Here is a 19,659-nt window from a genome sequence, read left to right on the forward strand (position 1 = left end):
CTAGGCAAAATAAACTCACAACACAGACTCAATGTTCACAGTTAGTTGGTGTTATGGTTTGGGTCTAGATGTCCCTCCAAAGCCTCAAATGAACACAAGTGGCTTTTTCAGAGGTGGCTGAGTCTAGAGTGTGTGATGCTGGGATTAAGGTCATGTGATCACTGGCTAATTGTTTAGCACTACCCTAATCCTGGTCTTCTGGATAAAATAAAAGGGGCATAAAGATGCTGTTAAAGTCCCCCTTTATTGCTTTTGTTACCTTCTGCTTGCCATGAACTGTTTCTCCTCTGCAAGTCCTGTCTGCCATGCTAGTCTGCCTTAGATCCAGCCAATTATGGACTGAAAGCTCTGCAAACTTTAGAGGTTTCCCCCTTTCCCCTTAATCTGGGGTGTCGGGTATTTTGTCTCAGCAATGAGAGAAAAGTAACTAAGACAGTTGGGTAAGCAGATATGTAGCTAATTATACACAATATTGGCATGTTGCATAGAGTTATACAAAAGTATGAATAAAGTGTAATGATAACTTGGAAGAAGAATGAATGATCCTCCTAAAAAAGGGATATAGCAGGAATGGCAGTCAAAGAAGTCTTCATATAAAGATAGAACAGAACTAGAGTCTTGAAAAATATATAGTCTTTCATGTAGAAGAGAAAAGGAATATGCAGTCTTTCATGTAGGAAAGAAAAGAACAAAGTGGCCCAGGAAAACAGAGACTTGTGGTCTGTAGGCTTTTCAAATAAACTTCTGTTATTTTGATAGGTTTTCTAAGATCATACTATAAGATGCCCATATATATATATATATATATATATATATATATATATATATATATATACACACACATATGGGGAGAGAGAGAGAGAGAGAGAGAGGAAGAGAAGGACCTTAGAGCCTTCAGCAGTCATTTCTGCCTTCTCTGTGTCATGAACATCTGAGGAGAATTCAGCCTTTGCCTAGCCTCCCAGACTTGCTTCCATTGTTCTGCTCTCTCTGCCTCAGGGCAGACCATCCTCAGTGTATCTGTATTACTGCAATAGTTGCCAAACAGGCTTCCTGTCTCCAGGCACTCTCTCTTCCTCCAGGCTCTGTAGCACGGCCAGTAATCTTATAAAAGCGAGAGTCTGGTCATCTGGCCACATCCTCTGTAGGATGTGGTGCAAACACACTGTAGCCAAGTGTGCAAAGGGCCTTCAAAATCTGGTCACAGACAATCTGCCCTTTCCAGCTTTGTCTCTCACCGCCTCTTACCAGATGTGAGATGACAACTCATTGTGGTTTTAATTTGCATTCCCATATTGATTAGTGATGTTGAGAATTTTGTCATAGATCTGTCAACCATTTATATGTCTTCTTTTGAGAAATGTCTATTCAGATTTTTTGGCCTTTTAAAAATCATATTGTTGTTCTCATTTCATACAGTTGTTTGAGTTCCTTATATTAGCCTCTTATCAGATTAACCCTTTATCAGACTTGCGAATTTTTCTCCTGTAGTTTATCTCTTCACTCTGTTAATTATTTCCTTTTATTCAGAAACTTTCTATTTTGATGTAATCCTGTTAGTCCATTTTTGCTTTTCTTATCTGTGCTTTTGGGATCATATTTTAAAAAATCATTTCCCAGGTCTATATAGTGCAGTTTTTCTTTTCTAATAATTTTACATCTCAGTTCTAAGTTTGACATTTAAGTTGTTTTTGTAAATGATGTCAGATTAGGGTCCAAATTCATTCTGTTGCATATGAATATATAGTTTTCCCACCACGATTTACTGAAGACACTTTTCTATATATAAAAATCAATTTTCTGTGAGTGAATGGGTTAATTTCTGAGTTCTCAGTTCTGTTTCATTGGTCAATGAATTCTTTTTATGCCAGTCTTATATTTTAAAAATTACTATCATTTCATAGTTTAATTTCAAATTAGACAGAGCCTCCAGCTTTGTTCTTTTTGCTTATCCTTGCCTTGGCTATTTGTAATTTTTCAATTTGCTTGTTTTTGTGGGTCTATATAATTTTAGGATTGTTTTTCTATTTCTCTGAAAAAATGGCATTGGAATTTTGATAAGGATTGCATTGAATCTGTAGGTCACATCAGATAGTATGAACATTTTACCAATATTAATTCTCCCAAAGCATGAACACAGGATCCTTTCAATTTATTTGGGTCTCCTTCAATTTCTTTCATTAATGTTTTATAGTTCACATCCAAGTCTTTCACTTCCTTGGTTAAATTTATTCCTTAGTATTTTATGTATCTATTGTAAATGCAATTGTTCTTGGTTTATTTTTCAGAATATTTGTTGTTAACATATAGAAATACTACTGATTTTTGTGTGTTGATTTTGTATCTGCCACTTTAGTGTAACTATTAGTTCTAATTGTGTGTGTGATCTCTAGCATTTTTTATATATAAAAGCATATCAACAGTGACAACTTGTCTTCTTTTTCTTATTTGGATGCCTTTTATTTCTTTGTTGTATCTAATTGCTTTGTCAAGGATTTCTAATACTGTGTGTGAAAAGAAATGATGAGAGTGGGTTTCCATATTTTAGGTAGATAATTTTGGGGTTTTTTGGTAGTAGGGATCGAACTTGGGGCCTTGTGCTTGCAAGGCAAGCAACAGAACCATTGAGCTAAGTTCCTGGCCTGGTTTCCCTATTTTAGAGGCCAGGGGTTCAGCTTTTCACTGTTGAATATGTTAACTGTGGACTTATTACCCATAACATTCATTGTGTTTAGATACATTCTGTCTATATCTAATTTCTTTTTGGTACCGGGGATCAAACAGGTCCTTGCACTTGTGCAGCAGGTGGGGAAACCACTGAGCTAAATCCCTAGCCCATTATATCTAATTTCTTGAGTGTTTTTATTATGAAAAGAGATTGAATATTGTCAAGTGTATTTTTTCTAAAGCATCTAATGAGATGCTTTATGTGGTCCTTCATTCTGTTAATGTGATGTTAACCTACCTTTTGCATATGCATAAAAAGTTTTGCATTCCACCCTTGATCTGAGCCAAAAGGCCAAGAGAAGCAATTTGCATCCAGAGATAAATATTTACTCATTCATAGTGAATGCTCCATTCAATGTATGTCTAAAATTTCTTCATGACTCTGTCTTGGTAGTTTGTATGTGTTTAGGAATTTTTCATTTCTTCTAGGTAATCCAAGCTTTTGACATGTAACTGTCTCTTACAATTCTTTGTATTTCTGTTGTATGAGTTGTAATGTCACATTTGCATTTCTGATTTTAATTGAGTATACTCTCTTTTTTCTTAGTATAATTATTTTGTACATTTTATTTATATTTTTAAAAAACCAGTTGAATTTTATCAATCTTTTACAATGTATTATTTTTCTTATTTCTATTTCATATATTTTGCTCTGATATTTACTATTTGTTTTCTTCTACTAGTTCATCTTTTTCCATGTATCTGAAGTATAACATTAATTTATTTGAGATAGTTTTTCTTGTTGATGTGTTTATGGCCACAAACTTTTCTCTTAGAACTGCTTTAGCTACATTCCATAAGTTTTTAGTATGTTGTTTTCATTTTCATTTGTTTCAAGACATTTTCAAAATTCTCTAACTTCATCTTTTACCTATTGGTTGTGTAGGACTGTATTTAATTTCCTAACATTTATGAATTTTCTAAAATTCCTCCTGTTACTGATTTCTAGTTTCATACCAGTGTAGTTACAAATACTTTATATGATTTCAATTTTCTTAAATTTGCTAGGACTTGCCTTTTAGCCTATATATGATCTATTTTAGGTAAGGATCTATGTGTGCCTGAGAAGAATGTGTATTTTGTTGCTGTTGGATGAAATGTTTCGTAAATGTATGTTATGTTCGTTTCATCTAATTAATGTGTTGTTCTTTTTTTTTTTTTTTTTTGGTACCGGGGATCAAACTCGGGACCTTGCGCTTGCGAGGCAGGTGGCAGAGCCACTGAGCTACATCCCCGGCTCTAATGTGTTGTTCATGTCCAACATTTCTTCATTATTTTCCCATCTGGATGATCTGTCTATTATAGAAACTAGAATAATGAAGTTGCCTACTATTACTGTATTGCAATTTATCTTTCCCTTCAAATCCTTTAAACTTACTTTATATACTTAAGTGTTCTGATGTTGGGTATATATATGTTTATAATTGTTATATGTTTGTGATCCATTGACCCCTTTATCATTATATAATGTCTTTTCAGTTCAAGTTTATTTCCTTTGATATATGTATAACTAACTCTGCTCTCTTGGTTTCCATTTACATGAGATATTTTGGTATCTCTTTACTTTCAGTTTAATTATGAAGTGAATTTTTTTATAAGCACCAGAGTTGGGTCTTTTTTTTTAATCCATTCAGTCACTGTGTCTTTGGAGTGGAAAATTTAATTCAATTACAGTCAAAGTAATTATTGATTAGAAAGGACTTACCACTGCCATTTTGTTCAGTGTTTTCTGGTTGTTTTGCAGATTCTTTTTTATGTCTTCCTTCTCTTTCTGCCTTCCTTTACGGTCATATGCCTAGAATTCTTTCTATTTTTATTTACTCAGACTACTATGAATTTTTGCTTTGTGGTTATCATGGAGTATATTAGTCAGTTTTCTGGTACAAAATACCTGACTCCCGCCACTTAAGAAGAGGTTTATTTCTTTCATGGTTTCAGAGGGTTCAATTCATAATAAGCTGGCTACGAAGCAGAAATATCATGGCAGAAGGTCCTATCAGAAGAATGCTACTTACCTCATAGTGGCTAGGAAACAGAGTAGAAGAATACCAGAAGAGAAGAAGGGTTCAGGGGTCAGATAGAATACCTATGATCACAACACCATGACCTACACAGACACATCAGGAAGTGTGCTTTAATAATCCCCTAATTTCTTCTCAAGCCAATCAAGCTGACAGCAGGTTAGCTGTTGCATTATATCTACCCCTTGGTATACAAACACATCTCCTTAAACCGTACTTATCTCCAGATAAAGACAAGAAGATCATACTTCCACCTAACATGATGAAACTATCTTTTTTTTTTTCCAGTACTGGGGATTAAACACAGGACCTTGCACTTGTGAGGCAGGTGTGGTGCCACTGAGCTAAATCCCCGGCCCAGGGTGAAACTATCTTATGCCTAACCAAAAAATGCAATAATTTATTCCTTGAGTCTAAACAGTTATAACATTGCTCAAAAGCACAAGTCAGAGTCTTCTCTGAGACTCAAGGCAAACTGTTAGCTGTGATTTCCTATAACAATTAAAAGGCAAGTTACATGATCCCAAAGTACAATGGCATAGGGCAGTGGTGGAGAACCCATGGCATAAGTGTCACAGCTCTAAAAGATTCGCCATCATTGGCATTGGGTAAAGATTCCCATTCCATAAGGGAAGTATATAGAGATAGAAAAGAATAGTACCAAAGCAAGACTGAAACTCAGCAGGGCAAACTTTAAGTCTTACAGCTTTATTTCTGGCATCTGTGGCACATCATGGCAAGATTTAAGTCCTAAAAGTTTTGGGTGACCCACCCCTATGGCTTACCTGGTTAGAGGACACATGGCCACTGTTTTGGTCTGGCTATACTCAATGCTTGTGATTTTCCTTGGCAAACATTCCATGTTCTTGGTATCTTTGACTTTCTGGAGACTCCACTGTACCTTCAGCTTTATTCCTATGGTTTCATGCAGGGGCACAATGCCTCCCAGGCCTTCCTTTTAAATCTGGAGTGGAAGCCTCCACAGTTCCACAACTCTTATATTCTGCATCCCTGAACAACCAGAATCACATATATAACACTAAGGTATGCTGCCAGTGCAAGCATTAGCTAGGCCTTCTTGGATCCCAGCTGCAGTAGCCCTTCGCTGCCCGGATGCATGAATACAGTGAAGTGAATGCTGAGAGCCACTTCTCTGGGTGTTCTTTTTTATAGCAGGAGGCCTAGGGTCTTTCTTTTTAAAGGGAAGGTTTACAATTTTACACCCTTCAGCCTGCAGTGGGTAGGGTCTTGCTGTATTTCTAAGAATCTTCTCTCTTTTCATAGTACTTGGTTTCTGTGTACTGGTACTAATCTTTTCAGAAACTATACTTCCTTCTGCCCCAATTGTACACAAGGCTCTTTTCAGGCCCAAATTTAAGTTTTTAAAATCTTTCTGCTTTATTTTAATTAGCATTCTAGTCTTCTGGACACTAACCAAAACTACCCATAAGGCTCTGTTTACAACGTTCCAAGGCTTTTCTAGTCTACATCTCCAAACCTTTCTGAATTCCTCCCACAAACCAGTTCCAATGGCTTCTGAACTACATAGTCAGTTCTAATCACAGAAACAACCCAGTTTTTCTTGTACCAATTTTCTGTATTAGTCAGTTTTCCCATAGTTGGTACAAAATACCTGGCACTCACAACTTAAGCAGGAGAGAAGTATTTGGTTCAGTACTTTAGAGGGTTCAATCCATAGATATCTTGCTAGAAACCACAAACATCAGGATGCAAGGTCTTGGAGAAATGTTGTTGACCTCATGGTGGTCAAGAAGCAGAGCAAGAGAACAGCACCAGAAAGGAAGGTTCAGACACCAGATAGAGTACTCAAGTTCACACCCCCATAACCCATCTAGATACACCTAAAAACATGCATTTCTAATCTTCTAGATGGCTCTCAAGCCAATCAAATTGACCAGCCAGTTTTACTGTCACATGAAGCTTACATAGAAAACTTATAACAGTCTATTTCAGATTGATAACTATGAAGAAATCAATGCTACAGTTTTCTTCCCTCACACACACATTCCATGATTTTGATGGCAGAATTTGCATCATTTTGTAATTGGAATTCCTTGACAATTTATTTCAGCAACTGTTGCTGTTAACATTTCTGTCTTTTGTTCCTTTTTAAGGAAAAAATTGCTTTACACACCACTATTCAGTTCCTAGAGTGTTCTGAATATTAGTATTTATTACTCATACATTGAGTTTTGTGCTTTCATTATTTTCATGTTATTAATTAGTGGTATTTTTCTTCTATTTAAATAAATCCCTCTAGCAATTCCTGTAAGACAGGCATACTCTTGATGAAACCTCTTAACTTTTCTTTGAGGGAAGTTTTTCTTTCTCATTGCAGAAAGATAACTTTGCTCAGTAAGGTATTTTTGACTGGCAGTTCTCTTTTTCTTTAGCACTTTTAATATATTACCCCACTCCTAGCCTACAGAGTTTCTGCTGAGGAATCACTGATAGAAATTTTGGGGTTCCTTATATTTGTTACATTGCTTTTACTGCTCTCAGACCTTTTCTTTTTGATAATTTGATTATTAATTAGTTGATGAAATCTTCTTTGAGTTGAACTTTATGTGTTCTCTACCTGTATATTGACATCATTCCCCAGATTGGGAAAGTTTTTAGTCATTATTTCTTTATTATTTCTAAAACTTTTTCTTTCTTTTTTTATTTTTTATTTTTTGTATTAAATTCTTTTATTGGTACATTGTAGGTATACAACACAATTACATTTCTCATTGGGAATTGTACCTTTATATAATGCATCTTGGTTCTTATTTTTTCCCCATTCCTAGCCCTCCCTTCACGCCCTCCACCCTTCCCTATTTACAAAGACTTTATTTCCATTTTTTCCATTTCTCATCATTTTTTCCTTTCCCTTCTTTCCTTTCCCCTGTGCCTGCCACTACCCCTACCCCTTTGGACCTTTTATTCCTATTTTACATTATTGATTATTCATTCTAATCATTGGTACATTTTAGGTATACAATATAATGACATTCATCATTGGAAATTTGCACCTTTACATAGTCTCTCTTGGTTCTTCTTTTTCACCCTTGCCCAGCCCTCCCTTCAACCCCTCCAGCCCTCCCTATTTAAAAAATTTTGTTCCTATTTTTCCATTTTCTCATATTAATCCCATTCCCTTTTATCCTTTCCCTTATCCCTCCCACTTCCTTCCCCTTTGCCCCTTTTCTTCCTATTTCACATGACCTAATATACATTTAGTCCTTATTTACACTTTCAGTTTCTCACACCAGAGAAACTATTCAGTATTTACACATTTGTGTCCTATTTATTTCACTTAAGAGTATTGCCTCAATGTGCATCCACTTAGCTATAAAGGTCTCTAATTTCTCATTTTTTATGGCTGAGAAGTACTCCATTTTATAAAAAAACCACATTTTCTTTATTCAGTCTCCAGTTGATGGGCATTTGGGCTGTTTCCAAGTTTTAGCTATTACAAACTGTGCTGCTATGAACATGGGTGCACATATATCACTGTGGTATGATTCTTTTAATTCTTTGGGGAAGATCCCCAGCAGTGGAATAGTGGGGTCAAATGGGATTTCCAGTCCTAGTTCTTTGAGGTATCTCCATACTGATTTAAACAGTGCTTGCACCAGTCTACACTCCCACCAGCAGTGGAGCAGTGTTCCTCTTTCCCCACAGCCCCGCCAGCATTTGTTATTGGTTGATTTCATGATAGCAGCCATTCTTTCTGGAGTGAAGTGGAATCTCAGCATTGTTTTCATTTGCATCTCTCAAATGACCAGTGACGTTGAACATTTTTTCATGTATTTATTTGCTATTTCTACTTCCTTGTCTGAGAAATGTCTGTTCATTTCAGATGCCCATTTTTGGATTGGGTCTTTAAATTTGGGAGGTCTGATCTTTTTAAGTTCTTTATAGATTCGAGATAGTAGACCTTTGTCTGAGGAAGAGGAGGTGAAGATTTTTTCCCACATTGTGGATTGTCTCTTCACACTGCTGCTGGTTTCTCTTGCTGTGCAGAAGCTTTTTAATAAGAAGAGATCCCATTTGTTGATTGTTTGTGCTAGTTCACAGGCAACTGAGGTTTTGTTCATAAAATCTTTTCCTACACTGATGTCTTCAAGGATTCTACCTAACCTGTGTTCCAACTGGTTCAGAGTTTCTATTTTAATATTTAGATCTTTAATCCATTTTGATTTTAGTTTAGTGCATGGTGAGAGATACAGATCTAATTTTAATCTTTGGCAAGTTGAAGCCCAATTTTTCCAGCACCATTTATTAAAGAGGCTATCTTTCCTCCAGTGAGGGTGTTTGGCTCCTATATTGAAGATGAGATGGCTGAGTGTGTCTGGCGTTGTTTCTACATCTTCTAATCTGTTCCACCGGTCCTCAAGCCTGTTTCTTTGCCAGTACCATGCTGTTTTTATCACAGTAGCTTTGTAGTAGAGTTGCAGGTTGGGGATTGTGATACCCCCTGCCATGTCTCTGTTACCTAGAATTGCTTTTGCTATTCTGGGTCTCTTCTTGTTCCAAATGAATTTTTGGATTTTTTTCTCGAGGTTTACGAAGTATGCTGCTGGGATCTCAATTGGAATTGCATTAAATCTATATAGCAGTTTTGGAAGTATGGCCATTTTCACTATATTACTCCTTCCTACCCAGGAGCAGGGGATGTCTGTCCATTTTCTGGTATCATCTTCAATCTCTCTTTTCAGAGTGCCATAGTTTTCAGAGAAGAGGTCTTTGATTTCTTTTGTTAGGATGATTCCTAGGTATTTCAGTTTTTTGGATGCTATTGTGAAAGGAATTATTTGCCCTATTTCTCTCTCAGTGAGTCTGTCATTCATGTAGAGGAAAGCTATTGATTTTTGTGTGTTGACCTTGTAACCAGCTACTTGACTGAATTTGGTTATTAAGTCTAGAAGACTTTTGGTGGAGTTCTTTGGGTCTTCTATATAGAGTATCATGTCATCTGCAAATAATGACAATTTGATTTCTTCATTTCCTATCTTTATTCCTTTTATTTCTTTCTCTTGTCTAATTGCCATGGCTAATGTTTCCAGAACTATATTGAACAAGAGTGGTGATAGTGGACAACCTTGTCTTGTTCCTAATTTTAGTGTGAAGGATTTCAGTTTTTGACCATTTAATATGATATTGGCTGTTGGTTTTTCATAGATGGCTTCTATCAGTTTGAGGTAGAGACCATCTATTCCAATTTTTTGTAGGGCTTTTATCATAAATGCATGTTGGATTTTGTCAAATGCTTTTTCTGCATCTATGGGGATAATCATATGGTTTTTGTCCTTGGCTCTATTGATAGAGTGTATTATCTTGATTGATTTTCGTATATTGAATGATCCCTGCATCCCTGGGGTGAATCCCACTTGATCAGGGTGTATGATCTTCTTGATGATCTTCTGCATGCTGTTTGCCAGTATCTTATTAAGGATTTTTGTCTGTATGTTCATTAGTGAGATTGGCCTATAGGTCTCTTTTTCAATTGGGTCTTTCCCTGCTTTGGGGATCAAGGTGATGCTTGCTTCCAGGAATGAATTTGGGAGTATTGCTTCCCTTTCAATTTCATTGAAGAGTTTAAACAGTAGTGGCAGCAGTTCCTCTCTAAATGTCTTGTGGAATTCAGCAGTGAAGCCATCAGGGCCTGGGCTTTTCTTAGGTGATAAGTTTTTAATTACGTTTTCAATTTCATTGGTTGATATTGGGTTGTTCAGAATTTTTAGGTCTTCTTCGTTCAACTTTGGTAATTCATATGTATCTAGGAATGTGTCCATTTCTTCTGTGTTGTCCATCTTATTGGCATATAGGTTCTGGAAGTAGGTATTGATGATCCTCTGGATTTCTGCTGGTTCTGTTGTAGTTTCACCCTTTTCATTCCTAGTTGCATGGATTTGGACCTTTTCTTTCCTTTTTCTGAGAAGGTTGACTAAAGGTTTATCAATTTTGTTGATTCTTTCAAAGAACCAACTCGGCTTCATTGATTTTTTGTATCGTTCTCTTAGTCTCCATTGCATTGATTTCTCCTCTGATCTTTATAATTTCCTCCCTTGTATGAGCTTTGGGGTTGTTCTGCTCTTCTTTTTCTAGAAGCTTGAGGTTCAGCATCAGGTTGTTTAATTGGGCTCGTTCTGTTTTCCTAATATGCATATTCACTGCTATGAATTTCCCTCATAAGACAGCTTTCATCGTGTCCCATAGATTCCGATATGTTGTATTGTCATTGTCATTTAATTGAAGGCACTGTCTGATTTCTTTAATTTCCTCTGTGACCCATTGGTTATTCAGAAGTGTGTTGTTCAATTTCCACATGTTTATGAAATTTTTTGAGTTTCTTTTGTTATGGATCTCCAATTTCATCGCACTATGGTCTGATAATACACAGGGGACCACTTCAATTCCTTTACACTTACTTAAACATGTTCTATGCATGAGTATGTGGTCTCTTTTGGAGAATGACCCATGTGCAGCTGAGAAGAATGTGTATTCTGATTTTATGGGGTGGAAGACTCTCTAAACATCTGTTATGTTCATTTGTTCAAGAGTTTGATTGAGTTCTAGTATTTCATTACTTATTTTTAGTCTAGTTGATCTATCTATTTGTGACAGTGGGGTGTTGAGGTCCCCCACTACAATTGTATTAGCGCATATATGACTTTTCATGTCCATTAGTATTTGTTTCATATAGTTGGGTGCACTAGTGTTTGGTGCATAGATATTTATGATTGTCATCTCTTGCTCTTGGATTCTTCCCTTTACAAGGATGTAGTGTCCTTCTTCGTCTCTCTTAATCAGTGTTGGTTTGAAATCTACTTGATCTGCAAAGAGGATAGCTACTCCTGCTTTTTTTTGGGTTCCTGTCACATGGAGTATTGTTTTCCACCCTTTAACTTTCAGTCTATGAGTTTCCTTTTGAATTAAGTGTGTTTCTTGTATGCAGCATATTGTTGGATTTTGCTTCTTGACCCATTCTGCCAGTCTATTTCTTTTGATTGGTGAATTGAGACCATTAACATTGATGGTTATAACTGAAATGTATTGACTTTTCATTGCCATGACTTTTTCTTTTTGGGGGGTTCTCCCCCTTTCCATTTAATTTCTTGTCATGCCAGATGGGTTCATTCTGCTTTGCTTCCTGGGGTTGTGATCCTCAATGTCTGTTCCTAGGCTATTGTGTAAAATTCTTTGGAGTGCTGGTTTGGTATTCACGAAGTTCCTAAGGTGCTCTTTGCCATGAAAGTATCTTATTTCTCCATCCATTTTGAAAGATAGTTTTGCAGGGTACATCAATCAGGATTGGAGGCTCTTTTCTTTTAGGGTTTGGAATATGTCACTCCAAGCTCTTCTTGCCTTGATGGTTTGTGTTGAGAAGTCTGCTGTCATTCTGATGGGCTTTCCTTTGTATGTGATTTGTTTCTTTTCTCTGACTGCTTGTAGAACTTTGTTCTTCTGTTGTGTTTCTGGAATCTTAACAATTATATGCCTATGTGTAGATTTTCTTTGATCAAGGCTATTTGGAGTCCTATATGCCTCACTTATTTGTATGTCAAGCTTTTTTCCCCTGCTTGGGAAGTTTTCTGCCATTATTTCTGTGAAGAGATTTTTTATGTCATCTGCACTCTCTCCTGTTTCTTCATTGAGCCCAATCAGTCTTATGGTATTCTTTTTTGCATCATTTAGCAGCTGCTGGATTGATTTCTCATGTTCCCTTATAATTTTGAAGCAATTTTTCTTTTCCTGGTCACTAATTGCAATCTTATCTTCTATATCTGAAATTCTATCCTCACATTGGCTCATTCTGCTGTGTAGACTTTCAGTGGAGTTTTTCATGTCCTGGAAATCTATTTGCATCTGTTTTATGGATTCCATTTGTTTCTTATGTTGGGATTCCATCATGTTCCTCAGCTCCTCTCTAGATTTATTAATCATTTCTTGCACTAAGGGCACAATTTCTCCTGTTATCTGAGAAATTATTTCTGATTTCATTTTTTCCAAATCCCCTTTTGTTGCCAGTTCAGTGGGTCCAGGTGGTTGAGTATCAGGGTGTTCCATCTCATTTCCCTTTGGGGTTGCTGTAGGTGATCTGGAAGTCTGGTTTTGAGACTTATTTATGTGTTTTTTCATTTCAACTGGGGCGGGGGGCTGTTAGCGCCTGCATGGATTTCATCCTCTGAGCTGTGTGAGGTGGGACAGGGGCTGGGAGCAGCGGTAGGGATGGTGACCCAAAAGCCCTTTCCTGTGGGCTGGGAGCAGCCAGAGGGATGGTGGCCCTGAAACCCCTTCCTCTTTACCAGGATCAGTGGGATGGTGGCTCAGAAGCCCTTCCCTCTGGGCCGGGAGTGGTGGGAGGGATGGTGGCCTGGAAGCCCCTTCCTCTGGGCCAGGAACAGCAGGACAGAAGGTGGCCCAAAAGCCCTTTCCTCTGGGCTGGGAGCAGTGGGAGGGATGGTGACTGGGAAGCCCCTTCCTCTGGACCAGGAGCAGTGGGACGATGACTCAGAAGTCCCTACCTCTGGGCCGGGAACAGTGGGACTCAGTACCTTGGTCTGGTGGTCTGGTGTCCTCTGCACCTTGGTAATGTGGAATCAGGTGGCTGCCTGTCTGCACTAGGGTGATTCGGTGTCTTCTGCATGACTCAGTACCTCAGTAGGGCATGCACCGACCTGCCTGTCTGCAGCGGGCTGATTTGGCATGTTCCGTGTGACTCAGGACCTCGGCAGTGTGTCACTTTTTTCTTTCTTGTTCCTCTTGAATTTCTATTATGTGTAAGTTAGGTCTCTTGATGGTGTCTCATAATCTTCATACATGTTGTTTATTATTTTTCATTCCCTTTTTCTTTTTGCTTCTCTGATTGGATAATTTCAAATTGCCTCTCCCTCCTGGAGTGGGGCCCCTGTGTAGGTCTCAAGCTGCTGTTGCAGGTTAGTCATCTAGAGATTCAAGTCATGTGGAACTTCCCTCTTATTTTGGGGAGGAGCCAGCTTGCTCTTGGGCTATGATGTTATCTGGTACCTCTGATTGGATTCCATTACTGAAAAGTATACAGTGCTACTACCAAGATCTCTCTCTCTTTCTCTATCTCCCCATGTGTGTGTATGTGTAGTGTGTTGATATTAGATCTTTGCTTTTTTTTTCCTACCTGACATCAGGTGGTCCGGGCACACCATTTTCCCTGTGCTGCCTTTGAGATGAGATGGGAATAGCCTTAGTGGGGACAGTCTGGGAATGCTTTAAAAGCTAGATGTACACTTCTAGTTTTCATTTCCTTCTGTAGAAATCATAGACTCTGGAGAATACTCCTTGTATAACACTGTACTGACTTTGAGGAAGAATAACACAGTCAAAGTAAGACTGTTTCTCTTACTCTTTCCATGTGGTTATTACTTTGTTCTATGGGCCATATAGTTGACTCAGGCATATTTCCAATTTTAGGTGTTATCACAAAAGAGGTTCTTATCTGTGGGTAGTCACTAGTTGAACTTTCCTTAGAGGATAATGGAGGCTAGGGACCTCCACTTCTCACTTATCACTGAAATCACTCTGCATTGTGTTTCTCTGAGTTGCATTTCTGTTTGTCATACAAGACAGTTTTCTGCAAGTTCACAGAGCCTTGTTGTCCAGGTCTAGTACTGAACTGTTGACTGTGTTTGCGGAAAGTTTGCTTCCTAATGGGTTTTAAGGTAGTGAGGATGGATAATGCTTCTTTTTTTATCCCCTGCAGCCCCAAATATCCAATTATACAGCTACTTTGGAAAACAATTGGGTTTTTCCCCCCTCTATGTTGATATAGTTTTTCTGGAAAAAGTTTATTCCATCTCTTGCTGTCTCCGACACTGAGGTCTTTCTGGTAAAATTGCTCTAGAATGTACCTTCTCTTCCCTATACTACAGTGGAGCAGCAACTGGATAAAGTCACTAAATGTAGTGGATCATGAAGGAAATTTGATAGTCTTGTTTTTCCTTATACAGATATGTGTATATTGAAACTTATAAAATAATATCTAATACATCAAATAATGTAATATATATGTAACTTTTGAAGGTGAACATTAACCACTCATCTTAAGAATTAGATAAATCATGGAAGCAGCCTATATGCCCATCAGAAAATAAAAAAAGAAACTGGTATTTATATACAAGGGAATACTGCTCTGCCATAAAGAAGGAAAAATTAGTTATTTGTAGGAAAATGGATGCACCTTGAGATAATAATGCTAAATGGAATAAATGAGACATATGAGCTTAAATATCACATTGTTTCTCTTATATAAGAAATTCAAAATATAAATGAAAAGCAAAATTAAAAAATAGCTGGTAGGAAATAGGTAGCTCTCCTTTTCCCAAAAAGAAGGAGATCAAGAAATGGAAGAAGGGGCAAAGGGAGAAAGCAAAGAAAATGAAAAAAAGAATTAAAATGTGTTATGTACACATACCAACTCCCACAAAGAATACTAATTAGGTACTGCAAACATGTACTAATAAAAAATAGAAAATGGAGAAAAAAGAATTACAGCAATACCCACACCTTCAAATTTTATCTGTATGTGTGTGTCCTATGCTTTTTCCAATTTTCCTGCTCCAGCACTTAGCTCCATGTCTGAATTTTGTATTTTTAAAGATCTTATTTTATATTTTAAAAATAGTAAGTGGGTGTATCATGTACATAAGTGACAATCAGAAATATATTAGGTCACAGAAGTAATGGCAGAAAACTTCCCAAGCAGGGGGAAAGAATTTGACATACAGGTAAGTGAGGCATGTAGGATTCCAACTAGCCTTGATTAAAAAAAAAAATCTTTTTCTAGAAGCCTGAGGTTCAGCATTAAGTTATTTGAGCTTGCTCTGTGTTCCTAATATGAGTATTCACTGCTATGAATTTCCCTTATAAGACTACTTTCATTGTGTCCCATAGATTTCGATATGTTGTATTGACATTGTCATTTAATAATAGAAATTGTCTAATTTCTTCTTCAATTTCCTCTATGATCCATTGGTTATTCAGAAGTGTGTTGTTCAATTTCCACATGTTTATGAAATTCTTGTGTTTTCTTTTGCATTGATCTCCAATTTCATCACACTGTGATCTGATAATATATAGGGGATAACTTCAATTCCTTTGCACTTACTTAAATATGTTCTACTAGTGAGTATGTGGTTTGTTTTGGAGAATGACCTTTATGCAGCTGAAAAGAATGTGTATTCTGATTTTGTGGGATGGAACACTCTGTAAACATCTGTTAAATTCATTTGTTCAAGAGTTCAATTGAGTTCCAGTGTTTTGTTGCTTGTTTTTTGTCTTGTTGACCTATCTATTTGTGACAGTGGGGTATTGAGGCCCCCCACTACTATTGTATTAGTGCTTATATGATTTTTCATGTCCATTAGTATTTTTTTAATATAGTTGGACACACTAGTGTTTGGTGCCTAGATATTTATGATTGTCATCTCTTCCTCTTGGATTGTTCCCTTTACAAGGATGTAGTGTCCTTCTTTGTCTCTCTTAATCAGTGTTGGTTTGAAATCCACTTGATCTGCAAAGAGGATAGCTACTCCTGCTTTATTTGGGGTTCTTGTCACATGGAGTGTTGTTTTCCACCCTTTAACTTTCAGTCTATGAGTTTCTTTTTGAATTAAGTGTGTTTCTTGTACACAGCATATTGCTGGATCTTGCTTCTTGATTCTGCCAGTTTATTTCTTTTGATTGACAAATTGAGACCATTCACATTGATGGTTATAACTGGTATGTATTGACTTATCCCTGTCATGACTTTTTCTTTTTGTTGGATTCTCCCCCTTTGCATTTAATTTCTTGTCATGCCTGATGGATTCATTCTGTGGGGCTTCCTGGGGTTGTGATCCTCATTGTCTTTTCCTAGGATATTGTTTAAAATTCTTTGGAGTGCTGGTTTGATATTCATGAAGTTCCTAAGGTGCTCTTTGTCTTATTTCTCCACGAGTTTTGAAAGATAGTTTTTCAGGGCACATCAATCTGGGTTGGAGGTTGTTTTCTCTTAGGGTTTGAGATACTTCATTCCAAGCTCTTCTTGCCTTGATGGTTTGTGCTGAGAAGTCTGCTGTGATTCTGATGGGCTTTTCTTTGTATGTGATTTGTTTCTTTTCTCTAACTGCTTGTAGAACTTTGTTCTTCTGTTGGGTTTCTGGAATCTTAACGATTATATGCCTATGTATAGATTTTCTTTGATCAAGGCTATTTGGAGTCCTATATGCCTCACTTGTCTGTATGTCAAATTCTTTTCCCCTGCCTGGGAAGTTTTCTGCCATTACTTTTGTGAACAATTTTTTTGTCATCTGTACTCTCCCCTGTTTCTTTATTGACTCTGATCAGTCTTATGTTGTTCTTCTTTGAATCATCCAGCAACTGCTGGATTAATTTCTCATGGTCCCTTACTATTTTTGAGAAATTTTTCTTTTCCTGGTCACTAATTCCAATCCTATCTTCTATATCTGAAATTCAATCCTCACACTTGCTCATTCTGCTGCATAAACTTTCAATAGAGACTTTAATTTCCTGGGAATCTGTTTGCATCTGTTTTATGGATTCCATTTGTTTCCTATATTGGGATTCTATCATGTTCCTCTGCTCCTCTATTTTTTTTTAATCTGTGTCTGCTCTAAATTCATTAATCATGTCTTGCACTATGGGTATAATCTCTGTTGTTGTCTTAGAAATTATTTCTGATTTCATTTTTTCCAGATCCCCTTTTGTTGCCAGTTCAGGGAGTCCAAGTGGTTGAGTATCAGATTGTTCCATCTCGTTTCCCTTTGTGGTTGCCTTAGGTGATCTGGAAGTTTGGTTTGGAGACTTATTTATGTTTTTTCTCATTTCAACAGGTGCAGCATACTGTGCCTCTGTTGCAAATTTTTGCTCACCCAGTAGTCTTTAATTCTCAGCAAGCCACCAAGAAAACCTTTTTTCTGCTGCTCACCAGTGTACCAATTCCTGGGTTCAGAATAGTTGCCTTCTGGGTCCCTGAGCTAACCTGTTGACCTGGTGGGCTTCTGGCTGGAGCCTGAATACACTTGGGATAGTATCTCAGTGTGCCTTTGGTGAGGCCCTGCCCTCATATAGCTGTTGTCTGGGAGTTCCTTTGGCTGGGGGCTGTGCACCCCAGACCCTGGTATCTGAGCAGGCTTCTGGCTAGGGTCCTCATGCACTTACCAGTGGTATGGGGTGGGACTCTGGCTGATGCTTGTGTGCCTGTGCAGCTCTTTTCTGGGTGGCCCTTTGGCTTGGGCTGTGCGCCCAAGCCAGTGGTGTCTGGGCAGGGCCTGGTTGGGATCTTCCTGTAGATGCACAGCTCTGGTCCACACCACTGCTAGCTGGGATTTGAGTGCACTTCTAATTCTACATTTTAATGTAGTTGAATTTATCAATCTTTTCTTCCATGGTTTTTATTTTTTTTAAAGTTTACTGTATTTGCAAGGATGACTAGTACACATTTGAACATTGTATTAATAGAAATTTTTCTCAGTCCTCATTTATCACCACTAAGAATGTTGTTGTTGTAGGTTTTTCTTCTTTTATGATCATTCACTTTTATTTATTTATTTATTTATTTAATTTATTTTTTTGGTACTGGAGACCGAACTCGGGTCCTTACGCTTGAGCAGCAGGTGATGAAACCACTGAGCTAAATCCCCGGTTAGTACATGTTTTCAGTACATAATAATTATATTTGCTGTAGGGAATTCGTACATGTACATAACACATTTCAATTCCCTTCTTTCCCCCTCTCCCTCCACCCCTGTTTTATTTTTCCAGCATCAGATTTATTTATCTTATAAGGCCTTATAAAGTTAATTATCATATATACAGATTGAAAACCAGACCATTAAGCCAAAAACATGTAAGAAAATTGTACTAAGTCAAGGTACACTTTTAGATTGATTGTTAGTGCTGGATTACAATATCTTTTTTTCTCTTTTTTCCTATTATCTGCCTTATTTAATAATATATATAAATTTTTTTCATATAAGAGAAACCATGCAATATTTAAGCATGTGTGTCTGAATTACTTCACATAACATTATGGTCTCAAGGTACATCCATTTTCTTTTTTATCTCTTTTTTGGTAATGTTTTTTTAAATCATGAATTCTTGAATTTATTCAATAATTTTTCCACTTGTTTTGAAATTGTGATATCATTTCTAGTTTTTAATGATATTTTGGTCATTTACACTGATAGATTTTGTAAGGTAAATTTGACTGGGTATAATGGATTTCTTAGTATTTTGGCTCAGATTCTGGCATCTGGGTTTATGAGTGAGACCGCTATCAAATTTTTTCATTTCATTCTGCCCTTATCTGGTTTATTTGGTCTCATTCAATCAGTTGGTTAAGAAATTTTTTTCTTCTTTTCATTCCTCCAGAAAAATTTATATTAAATAGTAATAATTTGTTTCTTCCTAATTTGTTAGCTTTCTTATATAACAATATTTGGGTCTAATGTTTCTCTGTGGGTTATTTTTACTGATTTTATTTCTTCAGTAGTTATATTTCCTCCTATGTGCTTAAGAAAAACATACTCTGATTTCTTTTATTTTTTATTTTTTATTTTGGTACCGGGGATTGACCTCAGGACCTTGTGCTTGCAAGGCGGGTGCCTGAACCACTGAGCTAAATCCCTGGTCCCTATAATTTCTCTTTCTCTTTTTTTTTTTTTTATTAAATTCTTCTATTGGTATATTGTAGGTATACAACACAATTACATTTCTCATTGGGAGTTCTACCTTTATGTAATGCATCTTGGTTCTTATTTTTTCCCCATTCCTAGCCCTCCCTTCACACCCTGCACCCTTCCTTATTTACAAATACTTTATTTCCATTTTTTCCATTTCTCAGCATTTTTCCTTTCCCTTCTTTCCT

The sequence above is a fragment of the Heterocephalus glaber genome, unplaced genomic scaffold (assembly GCF_053883595.1).
Source record: "Heterocephalus glaber isolate CG9 unplaced genomic scaffold, H.glaber_assembly_v1.0 deba00001569, whole genome shotgun sequence".
Lineage (NCBI taxonomy): Eukaryota > Metazoa > Chordata > Mammalia > Rodentia > Bathyergidae > Heterocephalus > Heterocephalus glaber.